The following is a 21912-nucleotide window of genomic DNA, read 5'->3' on the forward strand; positions in this document are numbered from 1 at the left end:
TTCAGGGACACCTGGCATCTGTGCTTCTCGGAGGTGGGTTTCGGTGCATTCTGGCTTGGAAGGAGAGGAACGGTTATGGCATCTCCTGCATCTGAATTCAGCCTTTACGCGACTCTCCAGCTCACGGGCACAGGGGGTGGGTGGGAATCACCCGTGTGCGTCCGTGTGCGTCCTGAGCCGGCATCTGGCTAAGTTTTAGGAGGCGCCATTGCATTTGGCAAATCCACACATTTGCCCTCAGCCTCACCGTTTACCGGCCGTCCTGACGAGGAGCTGCGACCATTCATTCCGACATTCATTCAAACCACCATCGTTGACCTGAGAGGCAAATGACTGGCAAGCAGCTGCACCAGTACATACAAATGCACATAATTAGGGCATGTGTGCATCATACATGGAGTGCAGCATTCCTTGTGTTTCGATAACTAGGTTGTGTGTGCCACGAGGTCAGTAGATTTTTCATTTATTTAATTCAACAAACATTTCTGGGCCTCTCCCATGGGACAACAGGCACGGGGCTAAGTGATGTGTGAGTCTGCGTGGCCTCGAGGAGGGTACAGTACGCACGCTCTGGCGACAGGGGCTCTCGCTTTGCAGGGTGCTGTGCCGCCAGGAGACCAGGCGACTGTAGCCCGTGGAAGGAGCGTCTTGTCTGTACTTGGACTTGGGGAAGCCAGCAAGAGAAAGGCAGCACATGTAAACCGAGGCGGGAAGGATGAGAGGGAGTTGGCCAGGCTGCTGAGTCCCTCCCAAACCCTCACAGCCCCCAGCATGGCGTTCTACACAGGCTGGATGCCCGATGATTTTATTTTATTTAAGTTTTTTAAAAAAATTTTTGAGAGCTTGCCATAGCTCCAGATTTGCATGAGGCAGAGAAAGAGATGAAAGGGAATGTTAGGCTTCCTTTCTGTAACGGAGGACCCTCCACGTCGGTCGAGGAGAAACCAGATCGCGCCGCCTTCCCCGGTTTACACAGGAGCGGACGTAGTTAACTGCGGGGTAGAGCAGGCTCTGAGCACTGTGGGACGTCGGGAGGCGGGGGGCGGGGAATGAGGGCGAGGAAAAGTGGACTGGGGAGACCACGCAGAGGAAAGCGACTCACACCGTGCCGTGCAGGAGGCAGAATCGGCGGGTGGGAACCAGTGTGGGGTGCATTTGGCTTTGGGGGGGGCAGTAGTCGGGGAGGACACGCGAGGCTCAGTGGAGCAACAGGACAGGTCACACGGCAGTTTTGCCTGAACTTTATAAACCACGGTTCCCGGTAACAGACTCCTAAGTCGGAGAAGAGCTCAGACCTGTTATTAAACCACCAAGGTGGTGAGTCAGCCCTTCCCAACTCAAAGCCCTATCTCAGTAGCTCCTCCTTCCCGGCGGGCATTTTGACCGATGGACCTTTAGCGCAGCCGTGCAGCGGAGCTCTGCCCCAACAGCAAGCTGCGGCTGGCTGTCTGCTACGAGGAAGAAGAGAAACCACAGGGCGCTGCCACCCCCCCACCAAGGGGGAGGGAGACAGATGCTGCGCGTGCCGAAGTCAACCCATCCTGTTTCACTGTCACTCCTGCTAAGGAAGAGGAATAGATTTGTGAAGGAATGAGGGTGAGGCCGGAGGGAGGAACCCAGAGATGCTGGTTAATAAGTGTCGAGAATCCAGAGTCAGGGAGAGGGGACAGGACTTACAATCAACCCCTGTTTGTAATACACTTAGAGGCTGTGGGCTGCACTGGACCTCGCTGGCCAGCTGTCTAAGGGGCACAGGGCCCGGCCACGTGCCGTTCCTTCCTGCACCTGCTACCGAGCCGCCTGCGCCCAGCACGGCCGCTCACACAGGCCCCGCCTGCCGGGCTTCATGGTCCCATTTGCCCAGCACTTCCCCAGGGAGGCCCCCCACGCCGCCCTTGGGTCCTTTTCCTTATTCTCCTCCAAAACTCTCTGCTCAACTCACCTGTCCCCGTGTTGACTGAAATGTGCCCCTAATACCACATGCCTCCGACTTCTGCCGGCCTGGGGACGTCGCGGAGACAGGGGGCATCTCTCTTCTGCCCCGTGAGGACACCCGGCGATCGGAAGGCTTCTCCGCACCTGTTGGGAAGTCCAGGTGCGCACTGAGCCCACCTGTGAGCCCTGAGCTCAGGACTCCGGAAGCTAGTGGGGCGACGTGTCGGGCTGGCTGCCGTTCCCGCCAGGGTCCCAAGATCCACTCCCTGTTTCCTGGATTCCCACAGTGTCGATGTTTTTAAAAATCCCTGTTCTTTTCTCAATGAAGATGATGACAAACATGACAGACTGGAAAGATCTTCTGAATTGAACAGTCAGATTAGAAAAGCCCCAAATTACCAACAAATCGACACATCGAAGAGGATTTTACTACCAGTTAGCAAGTCTCTGCTTTGGTGCCGTCTTCCGTGGGGACGGGGACGGTGCTGCTGTCGGGGGCTACTGCCGCAGACCCAGGGCAGACCCCAGCTGTGGCCTCAGCCACCGAGTCCCCGCCACCTGCCGCCCACCGCACAGCCCTCTTGGCATCCTGAGCTGCGGCCCCCACCAGCGGACCACGAGCTTCCCAGCCCGCCTCCGAGAACATCAGTCACTCTTCCCCCTCCACGTTCAGACCTGCCCATCAGTTCGGAGCAGTACCTCCTGCCGCCTTGAAAATGATTTCTGAGTAAACACAGGGCCGGGAGCAGCCGAGATGATCGACAGCTCCCAGCGCCTCCAGGGCTTCTGTGTCACCACCGGTGTGCATGCAGATGTCTCCTCGTTACCTGCGTCTGGGTGTCACTTCGCGGCGCTGCCTCGGAGAGCGGAGCGGCGGGATGCGGCTGTCGGGCGGCCTGGCCGGGGTCCCTGCCTGGAGCAGGCACCCCCGAGAGCTCTGAACCGCAGCCGAGGTCGCAGCAGAGTCGTCGCCTGCAGATAAGGTAGCTCACAGGATTGTCAGGTGGGGACGGGTTGTTTTCACGCTTCTTCTCTGTCCGGATTCCTGTAAGGAAAGCGAGGCTCCCCACTGAGACACGTACAACCCTTCCAGGGGAAAAAACAAACCAACCAGCGGATGTCCTTTTCCCATCAAGGATCCATCACTGCCCCCCCCCCCACCCCTCCCTGGTTTGGGACTTCCAGCTGCTTGAGCAGAGGTGCGGGTGGGAGCGGGTGGGGAGGAAGGCAGGGGCTGGGAAGAGGGGTGAGGGGTTCATGAAATAAGCCAATTCCTGGGAATGGATAAGATCCAATCCCAGTTGCTCCTTCCAGGCATCTGAGGACTGAACTGGTTGGAGTTCCTTTCTTGGAGGGCCCTCAGGAATTTCGTGGCTGGTCTCAGGGGGCCATTTCCGGGACATGGTGGACTGGGAGGCTCCTTTCGCAGTTCGTTGCAAGTGTCTTCCCCACCCATACAGGCGAGGGTCGTGTATGTGTAATTTGTGAAGGTAATGGACAACCACCCATTGCTTTCAACTGGTCTGGCCCTGGACATCACCAGCACCTGCCCCGGCCTGAGGGGTCTGCTCAGTGTCACTCGGGCAGGGGCAGCAGGCCTGTCGGCACAGAAGAGTGACCATAGAGCTCAACACCGCGTCACCAGCAGCTGCACCCCTGGCTCTAGCTCTGGGGGACGGTGTCCCTTACCAGCTGCCCCTGACGTCAGGGGAGCAGCCTAGGGCCCAGGCACCCCGTCCATGGTCTGGTTTCCAGGGCAGGGAGGGCAGCTGGCTGCCAGGTGCACCAACCACTGCCCCACTAGGTTAAAGGGGGGCTCCGTCCCGTTTACCACTGTTTTGCAGAAAAGCAGCGCAGTGCTGGGCCTCGATGATGTCAGGAGTGACACAGGCTGAAGGGACCACCAGACTTCCCCACCCCGTCCAACTCCCCTGCCCCCTCTCCCACGGCCACCAGCCATGGCTTCAGGGCCGTGGAACCTGACCGAAGTCCATGCATGCTTGCTCCTCGAATGCATGGCACAGGGATTAGCAGAGGCTGCTGTCTGGGACGGGAGCAAGGGTAAGGACAGAACCAGAGCATGAGGACCAGAGGACACGGGGCTCGTGGAAATGCCAGGGCCTCCCCACAGTGGCCTGCTGCGAGCACCCGGGGGCCTGGGCATCAGCGTGCGGTGGGGTTTATGCGTTTAGTTTCGGCAGCTGAATAGGACGTCTCTGCAGGCCCACGTCCAGAAGGAGGTCTGTTCGTTCATTTCAGACTGCCGATATCTTTCTGAATGCGGGCACTGTCCCAAGCATTGGTGACGTGAAGTGGGTAAGACGACTCTTGCCTCCGTGTTGCTCCTCAGACTGGGGGCCACAGCCACAGCACGTTAGCGGGACAGAGGCTGGGGGAGGCAGGCACACCGTCTGTTTTCCACCCCACACACCGTCCAAGCTCCTTCCTCGGTCAGCCCACCTGTCTGGGCGGCGTGGCTGCGGAATTTTCCTCTCGTTTTATGGTCAAGAACACGAATCCTCCAAGACCACACGAGGACACGGACTGTCCTACAAGGAGGTAGCAACTAGAGCAACCTGCTCTCCCCAAATCCACTTAGAACACCACAAACCTTCATTTGGGTCAGTTTTGGGGGGTTCCTGAGGTCCCGTCCATCACAGACTAGAAGGCTCAGCAAGCCATCATAGGGACAGATGACCAAAGAACATACACACTGGGACGAATAAAAACCATATACAAAGAGAAACGAAGGGACACGAATCCCTGGAGAGCAGAGGTGAGCCACAGCACCTGCACCCTGAGGGTTGGACAGGACCCAGCGACAGGCTCTGCTGTGCCTTCCCCCCGCTGTCCCTGCTGCCCTTCCCCTCCAGACACTTTCTCTAGGGAGCAAATGCAGGCGTCCAAGGCAGGGCAGCAATGCCAGGCACTGTTGGCGGTGGGCGTTCTCTCGGGGGCACTCAGGGGCCAGCAGGAAAGGCTGGCTCCCCATGGGTCCCCCCAGCTCCGCCCTCCCAGGGCACTTTCTTCCTTTCCTGGCTCAGTGAGGACACAGAAAAGTCAAAATAGAACCCTGTCCTGTTTGGGAGGAGAACACGCTTTGCTCTTGGCCTTTTCACCGAGTTCCATGGAGGTGGACGTGAGGGTTTGCTGTTGGTGACACAGTGTAACGTTATCTCTGAGGCCGCGTCTCTCCGGAAGCCAGCGCTGGGGAGACACTGGCCAAGGCTCCGCTGGCCAAGGCTCTCTCCTCTGTTTCCTTGCGGCCCCCTGGGCTCTCGTTAATTAGCCGCTCTGGCTCTGTCACTAAATGCGGGCCTCTCCGTCCGGCGGCCGAGGGCTTTATGACATTTTGCAAACACACACACAGGACTAGGGAAAGTAACTTGGGTAACACCCGGGCCGAAGAGGCCGACGAAGAAGACCCACTTCTGAAAACCTGTTGAAGGATCTAACCTAATAGGAAGTGCTGGGCAAAGAGCGGCCGACGGGGTGCCCTTTACTCTGCGGCCGGGGCGGGTGTTTCCGCACTGGCTCATCCACCCACCCGCCCGTCTTCGGTCTCCCCGGCGTTCCTTTTCCGCGTCTGCTGGTCGGGGACTCGGGTAGCAAGCTGATGAACATTTTTAATGAGTAAATCCTTTTCCACACCAACTTTATAGGTGCTTAAATCTGATTCATGGGGCCAATTTCGGCAATAGGAAGGGAGGGAGTGCTGGGGGAGGGGTGGTTATTGGAGTTCTGCGTGGACTCTGTGTGGACTCTGTGTGGACTCTGAGCGGACTCTGCGTGGGCTCCATAAGCTTCCTGGCAGCCACCGGGCAGGTTTGTCCTAAGGCTTCTCCTGCACAATAAGACTTCATGACGGCTCTGCCTTAGGGTTGAGGGTTCTGGTCCTTTGCTTTCAGTTTTTTAGGCCAAGGAGTGTCTTGTCCAAGGAGCAGAGCCTGACCTTTGTCCTCTCCTCTCCCACTTTCCCTCCAGGTTAGGCTGGAGGCAGAGGCCACGGGAAAACCTCAGCGGGCACCACCGAAGGCTGGTCCCTTTCAACACACACACTAAGCGTCTTCCACATGGCAATGGCCCTCTAGATGCCGGAGAGACGGCAAGGTGGCTAGGTCAGACCCCCTGCCTGTGAGGGAGAACACACCCAGTGGGAGAAAACAGGAGAGGCAGTGTGACCCTGGGGAGGCCGCGTGGAGCAGAGAGGGTCAGCGGGCTGGTCAGCACGCCGCAGCCCGCCTGGGAGGGTGGAGACGGGTCTGACGGTCCGGGCTGGCTGCACCCAGGCTGGGCTCTTGTTGCTACACCTTGCTCTTCTGTCCCGCGTGGAACACGCCGAAAGTCACAAAACCGGCAACGGCTTTCGGCAGACCTGGCGCGGTGCTGGTGACTCTGTGAACCGGCCTCGACGTGCCGTGTGAAGCAGTCAAGTGCAAGCTCATTTCCGACGGCCGTGGCGGGTTCTGACAGCTCCTCCACGCTTCTCCCTGTCTGTGTGCACGAACAGATGGACCCTTTCCTGTCGTTTGGTGCTATCGGCCCGAGACATCTGGGGGTGCGGAAGCTTCCACAGCCCGAGAGTTCATCCAGCACCGCTCCTGCCCTGGACTCCCCTCTGACGTAGCCAATTCCAGCGGGCCTCTAAAGGCCGCGGCAGTGACCGTCACCATCATCGCCATCATCACCATCTTCATCAGGTCACTGAGTGGTGTGTGTTAGACACCGTCTCTGAAATCCAGAAGACGAGGGATCCTACGAAATGAGACTCCGGTGGCACGCTGCCTGCCTCCACCCTCGGAGGCCAAGGAGAGTCTCTCTCTCCAGGCAGCCCGCTGGCGTCATCCTTTCCCTTCAAATGCTTTTCCGAATTTAGGACGAACGCCAAGTTCACCCAGCCTGCACAAAACGGAAGGTGCATCTCTCAGGGGATGCAAGTCCTGTCCACCGAGGGCAGCACAGACGGCAGTGCGGTGCCCACTGCTCGGTGCCCGTCCCCGCACACTCACCGGGGCCCCCAAGGACCCGTGCTGGAAGGCCTGAGTGAGGTGGCAGCTTGCGTGACCGTCTTCTCCTGTCGTACCCTCAGATCCCTGTCTGCGTTCCCTGTCACAGCTCTGCAGTGTCTGCTGTGGCACTGAACAACAGTCTAGGTAACCAAACTGTACTCCGTTCATGTTTGGGTTATTAACCGTTACTCCACATGCAAATGAATGCCACAAAGCCCCTGCTGGTCTGTATTTATTTCTGAACTGGAATTGTTAACCCAGAATTCTCTGTTTTGCTTTCAGATCTAAAAGTCAAAACAAATTGTGTGACACACACACGCACATTAATATACCACATTAATATATATTATAGAATAAAATGGATGATTATAATTGACGTAACCCATGTATCATATGGGTATAACACATGTAATGGATATATACATTTTCTCCCCTCGTCAGAGAACTATTCCACTTGATTTTGCAGGCAAGCAGCAAACCCAAAGAACTCTGCAAACTACCTACTTATCTCCCTCAAAAAATATTTGATTGTAAAATAAATAAAACCACATTTTAAAAAATCACTTGGCTGGGTCAACTATGAGCTAAACGGATTTAAAATGCAGCGCAGATGTCAAGAAAGTTTCTCCAGGAATCAATCTGCTCTCATTTTAGGTCAGTGACGCCAATTTCCCTCAAGGAAAAAAACCTGAGGACCCCATTCCCCCATTAGAAGGATGTTATTGAATGTCCTTGCGGTTTATCGATGTCTTTAGTTCTGCTCCTCGGAGACTACGGAGATCTCTAACGGGACCGAGGCCAACATTGAGAACTCGGAAATGCTCGTCAGAACTCGGTTGAGAGACAATAAAAGGAGTGTGTTGGGGAGAAACTCTCCTTCTGGGACCTTTGTCACTCTCGCCAGGCTTCCCTCAGGCCGGCCCCACCAAGGCTTCATTTAGACACGTCTCGAGGAATAAAGCCTGGGACTGAAGCCGAGTGGACCGTTGCTTACATCCCTCCTATGCTGCTTGTCGCCGGGTTCTGTTGCTTGGATTTTGGCGTCCTCTTCGTGGGCCCCTGGGCCTGGGGCTCTGGGACGTGGCTGTGAGTTGGTCTGTGCGTTGGCACAGCCTCCTCTGTGCCCCGACCCCGAGCTCTCTCCCAGCTCCGCCCTGCTGGACACAGACTTGGAAGCTAAAGTGGTCGGCGAGGAACCTTGAAGGTCACGTATAAATCCCAGATTTAGGAGATGAGGACACGGAGCCCAGAGAGGCCGTCTGACCTAGACTCCTGCCACAGACGGGAACTGGAACCAGAATCTGCGCCTCCTGACTCTTTCCCTGGATCGTCCACCACCTGTCCACCGCTCCAGGTCACAGGCCCTTCTCCAGGCCGGGTTGGCCACGGCGCCCTCAGCAGCCTGCGTTCCTCGTGGCACTGGCCGCGGTTCTGGCCTTCACACTGAGAACGACAGCCACCTGGGTCATCTGACCAGAAAGGGTCAGGGGTCACTTCTTTCCTCTGGGGCAGAGTGGACATAAGCGATAGGTTCTAAGGCATCTAAGTAAATGTCGGCCTTGGTCCTCGGAGCAGAACCCTCTGACCCTGCGGCCGACAAGCTATCTCGGGGGGGCTGTGACCCGCTTGTGGGAGAGGAGCCTGGTTGGTTATTTTCCGTTTCAACGCCTGTGGGAATGCTCGGCACCCCTAGTCCGGCTAGTCGGGAAGCGTTGTGTCTTTTTATAGGAGTTGGCCTAAAACGAACACCTCCGGAGACAGGATGACAGATCTCTCTTTACACTCCATGGGGGGAGATGCTCCGTAGTGGGGTGTTGACGCCCCCACAGCAGGCAGCTATGATCAGGCAGGTAACAGTGTGAAACCCGTTCACACCACCTGCTGGCTGCATGGCCTTGGGCCACCAAGCACCAATGCAGAAAGCTCAGGTCACTGGGCGGTGAAATGGGGTGACGATATTTGCTCTGAAAGGCTGCTACAGGAACTATACGAGGTGATGGGGTCGCCCAGTGCCTCCTGCGGGGCCTGGCAGGTGGTGAGTCCCCAGTAAATGCAGCTTTGCTTTCTTTCCCTCCTTCCCTTTTCCGCTGTTCGCCACCAGAGCTCAGGGAAGGAGCTCAGGGAAGGAGCAGGCCAGAACTGGAAATGTCGAGAGACCTCACTTCCAGTTTTTCTTCTCTTTCTAAGTCAAGGACTTCAGGCCGAGGTGCTGCATTGTAAATGGACTCCTCAAAAGCCACTTGTATGAGTGGTCTGAGCATTTATTCCTCGATGAGAAATAATGCCGCCCCTTAGCAAGAATAGTAACCGAACATCAATCACAACTTCATGATGAGTGGGGTGTGGGTACATCACAGGACCAGCCAGGGACATGCGGCGGCCACAGCCAGGAAACGTGAGTTTGTGTGTGGGCTTTGGTCTCAGCCGCTGGAGTGGGCGAGCCTGGCTCCTCAGGCCACTGGGCAACCTTTAGTTGTCCCTAAAAGTCCCCATGTGATGTGCTGTGTCTTAAAGGAAGCTTGTTCGCTCTCCTTAATTTACATGCTTCCCTTTCCCCCGGCAACTCACTAGTGGCTGGTTCCACGGCCACCAGCCCCCCGGGTAGAACACGTGCGTCTGTGAGTCAGCAGTTGTCACGGTGCCGAGTGCTCTGAGTCACCAGGCTTACCTCCTGGCTGTTGTCGGTTTTCTAAAAGTGCCCAGAGGAAGCCTGCGTGTCCCGAGCGTGTCCTCCTCATCCCCAGGAAGGCAGAGCAGAGCAGGACGCAGGCTGCCGGCGTTTGCCATTTGGGGTTCTTGCCATCATCTCCGGGGTGAGACCGAGGGTGGGTCTCACCAAGATGAAAGGACTCCGTGTCCAGCTGGAAGCCCTCCTCCGGCTAACAGAAGCAGCTCTTCAAAAACTTCAGTTCAAACGTCTGCCTGGGCTCGGGGCGCCACTACAGAAACGCGTCCCACCTGAGAGGGCCTTTAGGGGAAGCCCCCGTTGAAAGCTCGGGAGTCACAGGAGTGAGGAGGCGCCGCAGAGGCCGGGTTTCCTGTTCGGGGTGCAGAGCAGCTATCGAACCGTTCGCTAGGGTGCCATTGCACCAGCGTCTGGTGGCCGAGTGGCTGCGTGACCCTGGCTCGGGCTGCAGGCTGTGTGCACGCGCCGACTTAGCTCTCGAGCGGCCATCGCCTGGGGTCTCCTCCCAGGGTTGGCTTTTCCCACAGGCTCGCTGCCACCCGCCTGCGTGCAGAGCAGTGGCGGAGATGCAACGGTATAGCCGGGATCAGGGAAGTGTGCTCTGTGAGTCTCCGAGGAGGGCTGCATTGGGTTTACCACCCATTTGGAAATGTAACCAGAATCTCCTTTCATCCCCGAGGCCCCCACAGAGCGGTCACGGGGGGGCGCGGGGTGATTTACCTCGTTTCTTTGGTGTCCGTTTAAAGTTTCTCCTGAGAGTTGATGCTGGAAGCCGGGGCTAAAGTTCACCATCCTGAAGAACATCTGCAGGTGCCCAGAAACGGGGGGCTGTGGTGCAGACACTTCGAGGTGCCGCCGACGTGTCCCAGCTTATAGCCCCCGGACCGAGCCCACTGGCTGCGTCAGGCTTCCCACGTGGAGGAGGATGTCTCATCACCTGGACGCCAAAAGGATGCCCACAGCTCTCACTGAAAGTGACCCTCCTGCTGGGATGGTCAGAGCAGAGGCCCCGTGGCCCTTTTCCGGGGGGCCCTGGACGCCTCAGTAGCAGGGTGACATCAGAGTTCGCCCCTTGGCCCCCGAAAAGGAGGGTTAGCAAACAGCACATGACTGCAAAACGTGCCCATTTCAGCCACGCTCAGTTAGGGTGTGATCTACTTGGCGAAAACAACTTTGCTGAGAAACGTACAGCGGTCATTAAAACTACATTCGCTGCTGAGACAATGAACGCCGGAATAGGTGGCGCCCACGTGTACAGGCCGCTCTTTGTATTTAAACAGAAGCGTTTACTTGGGCGACCCAGCCACGCGCCAGCACGGGAGTCTGGGCAGCTCACCCTCTGCATTCTGAGCTGTAGACATTACGCTCAGAGCATCTCTGTGGCGCGTCTCCCTGTTTTGCGTGACACCGAAGAATGCCACCAAAGAGCGGACTGGGGTCCAGACCCCTCCCATTTTACCACTCAACATCAAAAAATCCAACGGTCCAATTAAAAAATGGACAGAGGGCCTGTGTAGCTATGTCTTCAAAGAGGACACGCAGTGGCCAACAGCCACGTGAAAAGATGCTCAAGTGTCACCCATCATCGGGGAACCGCACGCCACACCACGGGGAGAGGCCCCCTCCCAGCAGTGAGAACGGCCGTCACCCACAGATCCAGACAAGTGTTGGCGAGGACACGGAGAAAGGGGAACTTGTGTGCACTGTTGGTGGGAACGCAGCCCCTGGGAGAAGCAGTACAGAGAGGCCTCAAAAAATTAAAAATGGAACTGCTTTATGACCCAGCAATTCCACTTCCGCTTACTTACGTGAAGAAAAGAAGAACACGAATTTGAAGGGACATCGGCACCCCCACGCTCATTGCAGCGTTATTTACAATAGCCAAGGTGCGGACGCAACCTAGGTGTCCGTCAACAGATAATTAAAAAACGTGCTGTGTACCTATATATGTGTATGTATTTATAGATGTAGACACACCGTGGAATATTACTTGGTGATGGAGGATGAAACCTCGCCATTTGTGACAACAGGAATAAACCTAGGGATGGTAATGAATGAAATAAGTCAGACCAAGAGAACAGATACTGTATGATTCCACTTACCTGTGGAATCGACAAAATGAAACAAATAAACAAAAAGAAAACAGGGCAGAAACACGCTCAGAGACAGAGAACAAAGGGATGGCTGTGGGAAGGGTGGGGCCTGGGGGTCGGGGCAGGTGGAGGCCGTAAGTACAAAACTTCCCGCTATATAAAATGAGTCACGGGGGTGTGGGCGATTAAAAAAGATTCCTGCTGTTTGGGCCACTGGATGCAGGAGAGGGCCAGGGCGCTGGTGAGTGTTGCGTTTCTGTGCCTCTGGAGGCCCGAAGACAAAGGCAAGATCCGTCAGCCTCCCCTGGACCCACGCTGACCAGAAGGCACGCGGGGAGTCAGGTCGCTCTCAGCCCTGCATGTGCAGTGCGTTCTGGCACCTGCGCTGGACTTGCCTGTCCAATGTGTGCCCCATGTCCCACCGGGACAAATCTTGTCTGTCTCCAGGGCTCCCACGGAAGTTGTAGTCCGATGCCTTGGGTGCGCGCATCTGTGGGAGGGTGACCGGGACGCAGCCTGGGGGTGGCAGGTCTCCCGTGGGCCACCGTGTCTCACTGGGAATGAGGGCGCTGTCCAGGCAGCAGTCCCGGAAGCTGCTGTCGTTCTCTCCCTGACCTTCTGGCCACCTGCAGGCACCAGTGGCCGTCCGATGGGCTTGCTTGCCTTGAAGTGGGGAGCAGGGCAGCTTGGTCCCCATGGGGGAGTGTGATTCCATTTTCAACCCTTCAGTCCCAGTCGGGGCATGTGGGACAGAGTGGAAGGCAAGGACTCAGTGGCTTGGGCTCCTGCGTATCCCGCTGACTTCCAACCAGTGCCATCGCCTTCCTGGTGAGCGACGCTCTGTCTAGAATCTTCATTCTGGGACGGACAAATCCCCAGCACCCTGTGTTTGCCGTCTGTCTTCCCCACTGCTAGGGCCCCACCCTGACACCTGGGTCATCGGACAGGCTGGGGCCTTCTCTGTGTAGGGTGGGCTCCTGTGACCCACTGCCAGGTCCCTGGACATGGGACCTGGCTTCCACCCACCCAGACTTCCTCCTGTCAGTCTCCTGCTGTGGGGAGCACGGCCTGCCGTCCAGGATCCAACTGTGCTTGCAACGAACACGCAGGACTTTCAAAAACCAAAGTGTGGGTCTAACGCCTCCTATCCTTTGCCACACCCTGGCTGCGAAGGATGCTGCTCGAGACACATTGCAGTGCCGAGAGTGCGTGTGTAGAATGGCAAGCTCATGGGACAGTGGCCCTGCGGGACCCAGTGAGTGAGGGGTCGCATCCATATCCCCCAGTGCCGGTGGATCCAGAGCTCTGGATCCGTGACGTCGACGTAATCCAGGACACGTGACTCTAGTATTTCCAGGGGCTTCCCTGGTGGATTACTGAAGCCAGATGGTGGCTGTGTCTCAACATTTGGAGGGACATTTATTGAGTGACAGGAGACCTTGAAAGAGGGATGCACACTCTGGCTCCTGCTGGGGGAGGGGATGGGGTGGAAGTCGCTTTCACCTCCCCTGGCTGTTTGCAGAGGGAGTGAGAAACGGTGGATGGGGAGGGGCCCGGGAAAGGGCAGCCTGGAAAGTTCAGGAAGCAGTACAGAGAGACAACACCACGGAGAAGAAGAAGGAGGGGGTGGGGGGCGGAGAGGGCAGGAAGGGGAGGGACAACAGAGACCAGGGAGCTGGGGAGGCGGCAACCAGCCTGGGGAGCCCGAGTGACAGACGAGGATCGGAATCTGGAGAGGGGCTCAGTGGGCCGAACCCGGAGGCTTTCCGGCTGAGCAGGTGGAACAGACCCCCGCGAACCCAAGCTCTCCCAGAGTCAAAAGGGTTCAGGCCCAGGCTGGAGAGGCTGTCGTCACTCATAGAGTCGGAGTCGGGGGAGAGGTCTGGATAAATGCCCGGCTGAGGCCGTGGGGACACTGTGGCAGGTCCTGGGTCCTGGGCAGGTGGCCGAGNACGGAGGCTTTCCGGCTGAGTAGGTGGAACAGACCCCCACGAACCCAAGCTCTCCCAGAGTCAAAAGGGTTCAGGCCCAGGCTGGAGAGGCTGTCGTCACTCATAGAGTCGGAGTCGGGGGAGAGGTCTGGATAAATGCCCGGCTGAGGCCGTGGGGACACTGTGGCAGGTCCTGGGTCCTGGGCAGGTGGCCGAGAGTGGGGACCAGTACGGGCCCCTACAGGAATGGACCGTGGGTTCCAGCTTTAGCCCTGCGGACAAGAATGGAAGCCCTTGGGGTGGCTCCTATCACTTCCTGCCCTGAAGGTCACCTGCCCAGGGGGACAGCCTGTGTGTGCGTGAGGACAGCCAGCACGGAGCCCAGCAGGGGTGAAGTGTAGGCGGCATCACGACCCCAGGCCATGTCTCGTAGGAGCCCTGGAGCCTCGGATGAGCCATTGAATCTCCTCTCACCTGGGCTTCTTTCTTCACCTGTGAGTGGCAGTCCTAACGGGTCAATGGGTCGTGTTCCTGCTCAGGTTCAAGGTCTCTGTTAACTTCAGAAAGGCTGCCTGTTAGGGGAGGACAGGAGGGGCTGTGCCCACCCTTAGTCCTCTCTGGGCAGAGAACTCAAATACTGATGGGCACCTAGGCTGTTTCCAACACTTGGCTATCGTAAACTGTGCCGCTGTGCACACTGGGGTGCACAGGTTCTTTTGGATTGCTATTGCAGGGTTCTTAGGCTATAGCCAGCAGTGGAATTGCTGGGTCAAAAGGCAGTTCCATTTTCAGATTTCTGAGGAAATTCCATACCATTTTCCACAGTGGCTGACCCAGTCTGTATTCCCACCCACAGTGCACTGGGGTTCCCCCTTCTCCGCATCTTCTCCAGCACTTGTTGTTTGTTGATTTATTGATGATGGTCATTCTGATCAGTGTGAGGAGGTATCTCATTGTGGTTTTCATTTGCATCTCTCTGACGATTAGTGACATTGAGCATCCTTTCATATGTCTCTGGGCCCTCCACATGTCCTGCTTGGAGAAGTATCTATTCAGGTCCTTTGCCCATTTTTTAATTGGGTTGTTTGTGTTCCTGGCATTGAGTCATGGAGATCAAACCCTTATCCGAGGTATCCCTGGCAAATACATTTTCCCATATCACTGGTTCCCTTTTCATTTTGAGGAAGGTTTCTTTAGCCGTGCAAAAGCTTTTTATTTTGATGAAGTCCCGTTGTTTATTCTTTCCTTTATTTCCCTCACCCTAGAGGCTGTATCGGCAAAAATATTGTTGCGTGGGATATCTGAAATTTTACTGCCTAGGTTTTCCTGTAGGACTTCTGTGTTGCCGAGGCTTATGTTTAAGTCTCTTATCTGTTTTGAGTTTTGTTCTAAAGTCCTCCTGTATAGAAGAGGAGACCTAGATGCCAAGGATTTGGTGCCGGCCCGTTGCTTTGCCCGCCTGAGATGGTTGCCTCGGCTTCTGCCGTGTGAGAAAGTTCCTTCCTGGGGAGGGATTAGGTGCTGCCGGGAAGGTGCTAACCTCTTTAAGTCTTGGATGTGTTGTCTTGCTTCTTTGCCTAAAAGCATCCAGGCTTCCTTCAAGGGGCCTGCTGTTTTTAAAACAGGTGGTTAAGTAGATCTAACTGATATTCTGCTTCGTAAAGCACATATAATATATTATATTGAGGTAGTCAATGAGCATTTTTACAATTTCCAAAGCACCGGAGACCAAAAATACTCCTTCAATAAACGCAAAGTAACAAAGAGTGTGCATGTCTCACTCTGGGAAGTACAGACATTAAAAGAAGGTATCTAGAATGGTTAAAAGAAGCCCCTGACCTAGCCTTAGGGAGTTAATGATGGTCACCACGGTCACCACGGTCGCCACGGCTTCCCTAAGTAAGTGCTGGCTTAAAACAGGAACCAAAACTGTGGTTTTCAAAGACTAGAAAGTAGGAATAGTGAGAAAAGTACCCACCGAAGTGGGGGATTCCTTCAAAGCTGTAGTCACAGGCAAAATCAACATGGTTCGCTGGGTCATTTAGAAAGTCCACTGGAATAGCAGTCAGATTAATAAACGAAATGAGAAAGACTACACTTTCTTCCTTAAATGACAGGCCAGCAATTTTCAGCCAATATGCTGCAGAGTTCTAGTAACTAGCTTACGTGTGCCGTGACATGGCAGACACCGAAAATCACGGCGCCAGACACTTGATAACGCTCGAACTGTTGGTCATGCAGGCTCTCGGTGACATCGTCATAGAAGAACACGCCTTTAATGTCGCAGAGCAGGTCTGTCGTACTTAATAGAAAAGTCCACGAACCATTTCCGTGAAGCAGGAGTAAGACAGGGACGTCTGTCCTCACTGCTGTCACTCAGCACCTGTCGGAGAGCTCTAGAAGGAAGCGTTCTAGGGAGGGGGCTGGGCAAAACGGGAGACGGAGGCCAGAGGTACAAGCCGCCTGTTATACGTAAGGCGTGGGGATTTAACGTACGGTACCATAACTCGGGTCAATGATGCCACATTGCATATTTGAGAGTTGCTAAGAGAATAGATCTTAAACGTTCTTACAAGAAAAAAAAATTTGGAATTATGGTAATGGATATTAAGTAGACTTACTTTGGTGATCAGTTTGCAATATACATAAAATGAAATCACTATGTTACAGGCCTGAAACTAATATAATATTATATGTCAATTATATCTCAATTAAAAAAACATTATAAAAGAAGAGAGTTACATAAGATTTGAATTATTTATGTAGGAAGTCTAATAAAATCAACAGAGAAGCTGGGAAAATAAAATCCAACAAAAGGCTAATAATCAGAATGCAATATAAATGAATTACTGGTCTCTGCAATACAAAGTCTACACAATTTCTTGACTAAACTTAACAAGACAGGAACTCATTAAACTTATTTTAAAATTTATATGGAAGCAGCAATGCCTACGGAGTGCTAAATCCACTTTGAAATAAGGCACAAAGAGAGATCATTTGTCTTATTAGGTATTGTGATATGATACAGCTACAGTTATAGAATGCAGAGATCCCAGAAGCGGACTCGTGTTCACGCGATGAGTTAATACACAACAGAGGACCCGAGGGACTCCCAGGGAAGAGGCAGGTTCTCCCGGAGAGTGAGTTGGGGAAACAGCACAGAACCACCGGAGAAGGAAAGCAGGGGGGTTAAGGAGCTAACGGTGAAGATGAAACCGTAAAGCTGGTGGAAAATACTTCAGAAGAACATCTCTGTTCCCTGATTGTGGAATCGGGAGGGGAGAGATCGCTGAACTTGACTGCATCACACTGAGGGATTTCGTTCAAGATCGGACCCCACTGGGACTGGTATCTGGAATGCCCATGAACTCCGTGTGAAAAGCAGGTAGAAACCCCTGAGAACAATGGCCCGGCGTGTACGTAGGGGCAATTCCTAGGAGAGGAAACCTGAGGGACTCATACACTTAGACAGAGAGGCACAAAATCATTGGTGACTAGATGAATGCAAATGAAAATTACACGGACAGTTTCCTCAGGACCCGTCAGGCAGAGAAAACGCGAGCCGGTGCCGCCCAGTGATGGTGGGGAAGGGGAGGCAGGAAGGCTGGGTGCAGCGGGGCAAGGTTCACAGCGGACCGCAGTGCTTCGCTGAATTACATGAAGGAGCGGCTGTGCCCCACGATTCAGCTCCCAACACCACGGTGCGTGGGAGCTCACCAGTGCCCCTGGAAGCACTGCCTGCTCGCGGGAGGTCGGGTTACATGACCTCTGAGTGGCTACGTGACCTCTGAGTGTGCACTGTGGGAACCCACCCCATCCCGGGCCAGCGAGCCATGGATCAATGGTCACTCACAGCCTCAAGGTCAAGTTAAAACCCTTGGGTGGAACAAAAAACCTTAAGAAGCAATGAAATGTACAGCCCACAGTAGCTTTTATGTGAATTAACAACACACAGACACACACATACACACAAACAAATGCACTTTTCACAGTTTCACAGAAACACATTGACTCAGACAAAGATATAAAAACAAATGATAATTGTTACATTGGAGAGTAAGCAAGGAAGTGGGAGTGGGGAGTGGGGGAGAGAAGAAATAAATAACTGAATAAACTGGAGAGGAGCCCTGCAAAGTCGTGTAAAGGACCAAGGAAGGGAGGAGGGGAAAAAGGGAGGAAGGGAGGAAGGAAGAAGGATGAAAGGGGAAAAAATTTTAAAAATAATAATTTAAAATCTGGGAAGGACGTAAAAATGAATGTACAAATATTAAAGATAGATTGATTTATTTGATTAAATAAGATGTATAAAAATGAACTATCTGTATGTTAAATTATATAACTACGAAGGGGAGTCCCCCAAACCAATAATTTATTTATAAAAAATTGGGTGTTTATGCTTATCTGTTTCAACTTCAGTCACCTGCAAAGTATTCTCCATTTGATGCAATATACCCCTTGAGACTTTTTTCCCACTGCTCAAAACAGTTTTTGTACTCCTCACTTTTGATGCCTTTTAGTGTTTCTGCTGTGTGTGTGTTTCACCTCTTCCACATCAGCAATACATTTCCTTTTGAGGACTTTTCTCATCCAGGGAAACAAAGAAAAGGTTGCTCAGGGTAAGATTGGGTGAATAGGGAGGGTAGGGCGTGGGGGTCGTGCCTTTTTTGGTCAAAATTGCTGAACACTCAGTGCAGTGTGGGCAGGTGTGCCCATAGTTCCCCCATCATGCAATGGGCAAACGCATTGAAAGAGTCTTAAGAAAAATTCACTGAAACCTAATGCAGCCTCTCACAACAACACCAGCTGGTCCCCTGACACAGATGGGTTCCTAGGACACTTACCTGGTGGGAGAGCCTGAAATACAAGGGGCCCGCTCTCTAGAAGGTAATTCCATTTTATGGGGCCCCCTCTCATAAATTTAGAAGGCAAATGACAAATAAGAAAAATATGTTTGAAAATGACTGATAATTACTTTTTTAAAAATCTCAGCTTTCTCAAAATATTTTAAAATATAAGCAACTTAATAGAAATAAAAAAACTCACCAAGGGAAATTGCAAATGACCCATCAACCTATAACAAAATTTTTTAACCACATCAGTACTAAAATGAATGTAAATAGAAAATACTGTACAATATCACTTACTAATTTGATGAAAATATAAAACCTATTGCTGGCATGTGTTTTGAAAACCAGAAGTGTAAATTACAGAAACTTTTTTGGATGCAATGCATACACACATTTTGTAAAACTTCAATTTTTTAAATAATTTTTTCTATGAAAATAATCAGAAACAAAGGCAAAAATATGTTAAAGGAGACTACTTGTGATGTTAAACATTAAAAATAATTTATCCTAAATTGGTAACTAGTTAAGGTGGGGAATATCTATATTAAAGCATGCATCCTCTTTTCACATACTATTTAATGAAATGCAGAAAATTTTTACTTTTTGGTTAAAAAGAAAGAACAGTTCACAGGGTTTTAACATGTTACATGTGACCTCAATTAAATATAAAGGACGTATGTACTCTCAAAAGGAATAGAAGATAAAAATGCCAAAATATTAAAAATTATTATTTCAGGGTTATTACTATAACCGTGGTACTAGCCCAGAGGTAACTGGCTTATTATTTAACAGTCCTTTGCAATTGTATTTTTCTTACGTGACATTAATACATTTCTACTTTATGAATTTCTTCTATTTTCCTATAACTTACACTTAATTCAAAGAAAACCTGGCAATCAGGAGAGAAGTTTGTTTGCGAGAGGCCGTTCCTTTAATTGCATTGCACAGAATATGGCGAAGGCTTGTTGGCAAGACAGCGAGCCGTCACGGCACCAGCCTGGAGCTTGTCTGTCACTGGGGGTGTCAACCACTAACTGTGTGACTCATACACATGCGTGCTGTTCGCTGTAGTGACTGTGTCATCACACAGTTTCCTTAGGTCGCAGTGAGGGGCCAAAGGGTGTTCTTGCCACATCAGGTGATGCTTTCATTAGACTCATTACTTCACTGGAGAGTTGACGTACCTGACCGGTAACAATGAGACAAGCTCACACTGGGCGCTTTCCATACAGACGACCGAGTGCTGAGCTTTGTAACAAGCCAGTTTTGAAAGATAAACTGAAGCCTCTTAAAAGCACCAAGAGGTGATGGGCACAGAAGTTGACCCCGACCGGGCCGCGCCAAGCTGGAGTTGGCCAGGGGGGCTGCAGGCCTGGGAGACGAAGGGCAAGACGTCATGAAGACGGCCTGAGAGCAAGGGGAGGAAAGCATTCCACGGGCTGTAGATTCACGCCTGGTTGCCTATTGAGCATCGATTGTCTTTAGGCTTCAATGCCGTGACCTTGAGGTGCTTGCAGGCTTAGACTCAGGTTTGCTTACGTAGGTCTCCCTGGAATCAGAGCTGCTCAGTCTGCGGACCGCCCCCACCCCCACCCCCACCTTGTTTCATTCAGTTAACACCAGTAATGCAGTGCCTGTTATTCCTGTTATTTGGGTCAGAAGACAGATTCGGTGTTCTGTTTTCTGAGGGGTGAGATGAATAACTGATGATGACACAAGGCGTGGGTATTGGAATCCTGCCTCTCGTGGCTCTTCTGCTCCATGCCAGCTGCCCGAAGACAGACAGACAGACAGACAGAAGGGATCACCTCCAGGGACCAGCGCATTCGCTGTGTGGCATGCTCTCCCCCGGGGACAGACCTACGAGAGACCCTCTACCCCTCCCCCGCCTCGAGGTCTGCAGTCTTCCCCCCTCCTTCCCTCACCCTCTGCCTACCCACCTTTAACACAGCCACACCCATGGTTTACAGCCTCGTCTGCTTTACAGCGGCCGAGTGAACTGTTGTCACGGAGACCGTACAGCCAGCACCGTCTGAACACTGGCAACTGACCCACAGCAGAGGAGGCTTCCCAATGTCTGCCGTGTAGGAGAGGGTGACGGAACACGGGCGGCAGCATTGCAGGGAGAGTTTTTAACGGCGCCAGGTCACCTGGACACTCATTTATGCAGGCATAAAAATCTCGGAGACGTTGGCCTGCCCTGGCACGTGTGACACAGCTGTTCTTTGAGGGAGCCTCATCCTAGTGAAGCAGAGACTCCGTTGTGCGTGATCCTCTACTGTTTCGCACTGACAGAGGGACAATGAGAATGAGTCTCACATTTCCCAGCAGAACTTAGAATCTACCTGAGCAGGTAACGTGTGCCTGAACCCAGTGAAAACCACAGACAAGTCTACTGCAAACAGGCCTGGGGCTTGGGCGGGTATGTGGGAGTGAAGACACAGGAGCAGTCAGCAAGCTTGAACTTGGGCAGCCAGAATGCAGGTGACACTGGAATTTCGGCCATGCCGGACATGGAGGGGAGAAAGAGCTGCGAGGGCCTTTTGGTTCGGGTGGGCCGCTGTGGCCACGTGTGAGCGCTCCGGCTCAAGGTGGGGGAGAGGTGGAGGGAGGCGGTTGCGAAGGGGAGGGACAGCCGGGGGGGCTGGGGGTCCCCGGGAAGTGGGAGGTTGCCAAAGGCAGGACACCCACTGAGACGCCGAGGAGGGTGGCGGCCCAGGGCTGTCCAGGTGAGGAAAGATTATAATACGGGAGCCGGAGACAAGGGGAATGGAGTGAGGAGCCGGTACCGGGGTATCAGCCCAGGTCACAGGGCCGTCCCTCCACGTCTAGACTTTCATTGCCAGGGTCACGGGGGGACATAGCAGGGAGTATCGCGCACAGTGCCTTCTTTCAAGGAACCGGCAGTCTGGGGTTGGGGGCGGCGGGAGGGAAAACACAGACACAGAGGAACTAACTGCACAGCAGTGAAAAGAGCGCCGTCCCCAGCATCGCAGCAGGTGGTTCAGCCCACGCAGATGTGAGCTGGAAAGCGCTCCTTTTTCTTCCCAGATCCTTTTTAAAAACATCTCAGCTCAGTGATTCGGCTTTAAAAACGGCACCTAGGGCAGTAGTTTCCACTAAGGTTATCCGGAGGGTCACATCCAAGTGGCACAGATCATCAAAAAGACCACGTATATATTTGCATTTAAAACAGTAGGATTTACATGTTTTTGCATATCCACCCGCACTGGGCATATCATCACGCTGAGTGTAAGGCCCTGGCTTGCACGCAATATTAAACTTTAAGTCAGCAGGCCAGGCAGAGACAATTCGGACATTTTCTGGCCCTCTCCCTCCTCCCTACGCTCCATCAGGGATCGGAGGAGAAGGGCAGGGGCCCAGGGACCTGGCAGGCGGAGAGCTGGGCAC

This window comes from Sturnira hondurensis, unplaced genomic scaffold (genome assembly GCF_014824575.4).
Source record: "Sturnira hondurensis isolate 20B ecotype Veracruz unplaced genomic scaffold, ASM1482457v3 Scaffold0007217, whole genome shotgun sequence".
Classification (NCBI taxonomy): domain Eukaryota; kingdom Metazoa; phylum Chordata; class Mammalia; order Chiroptera; family Phyllostomidae; genus Sturnira; species Sturnira hondurensis.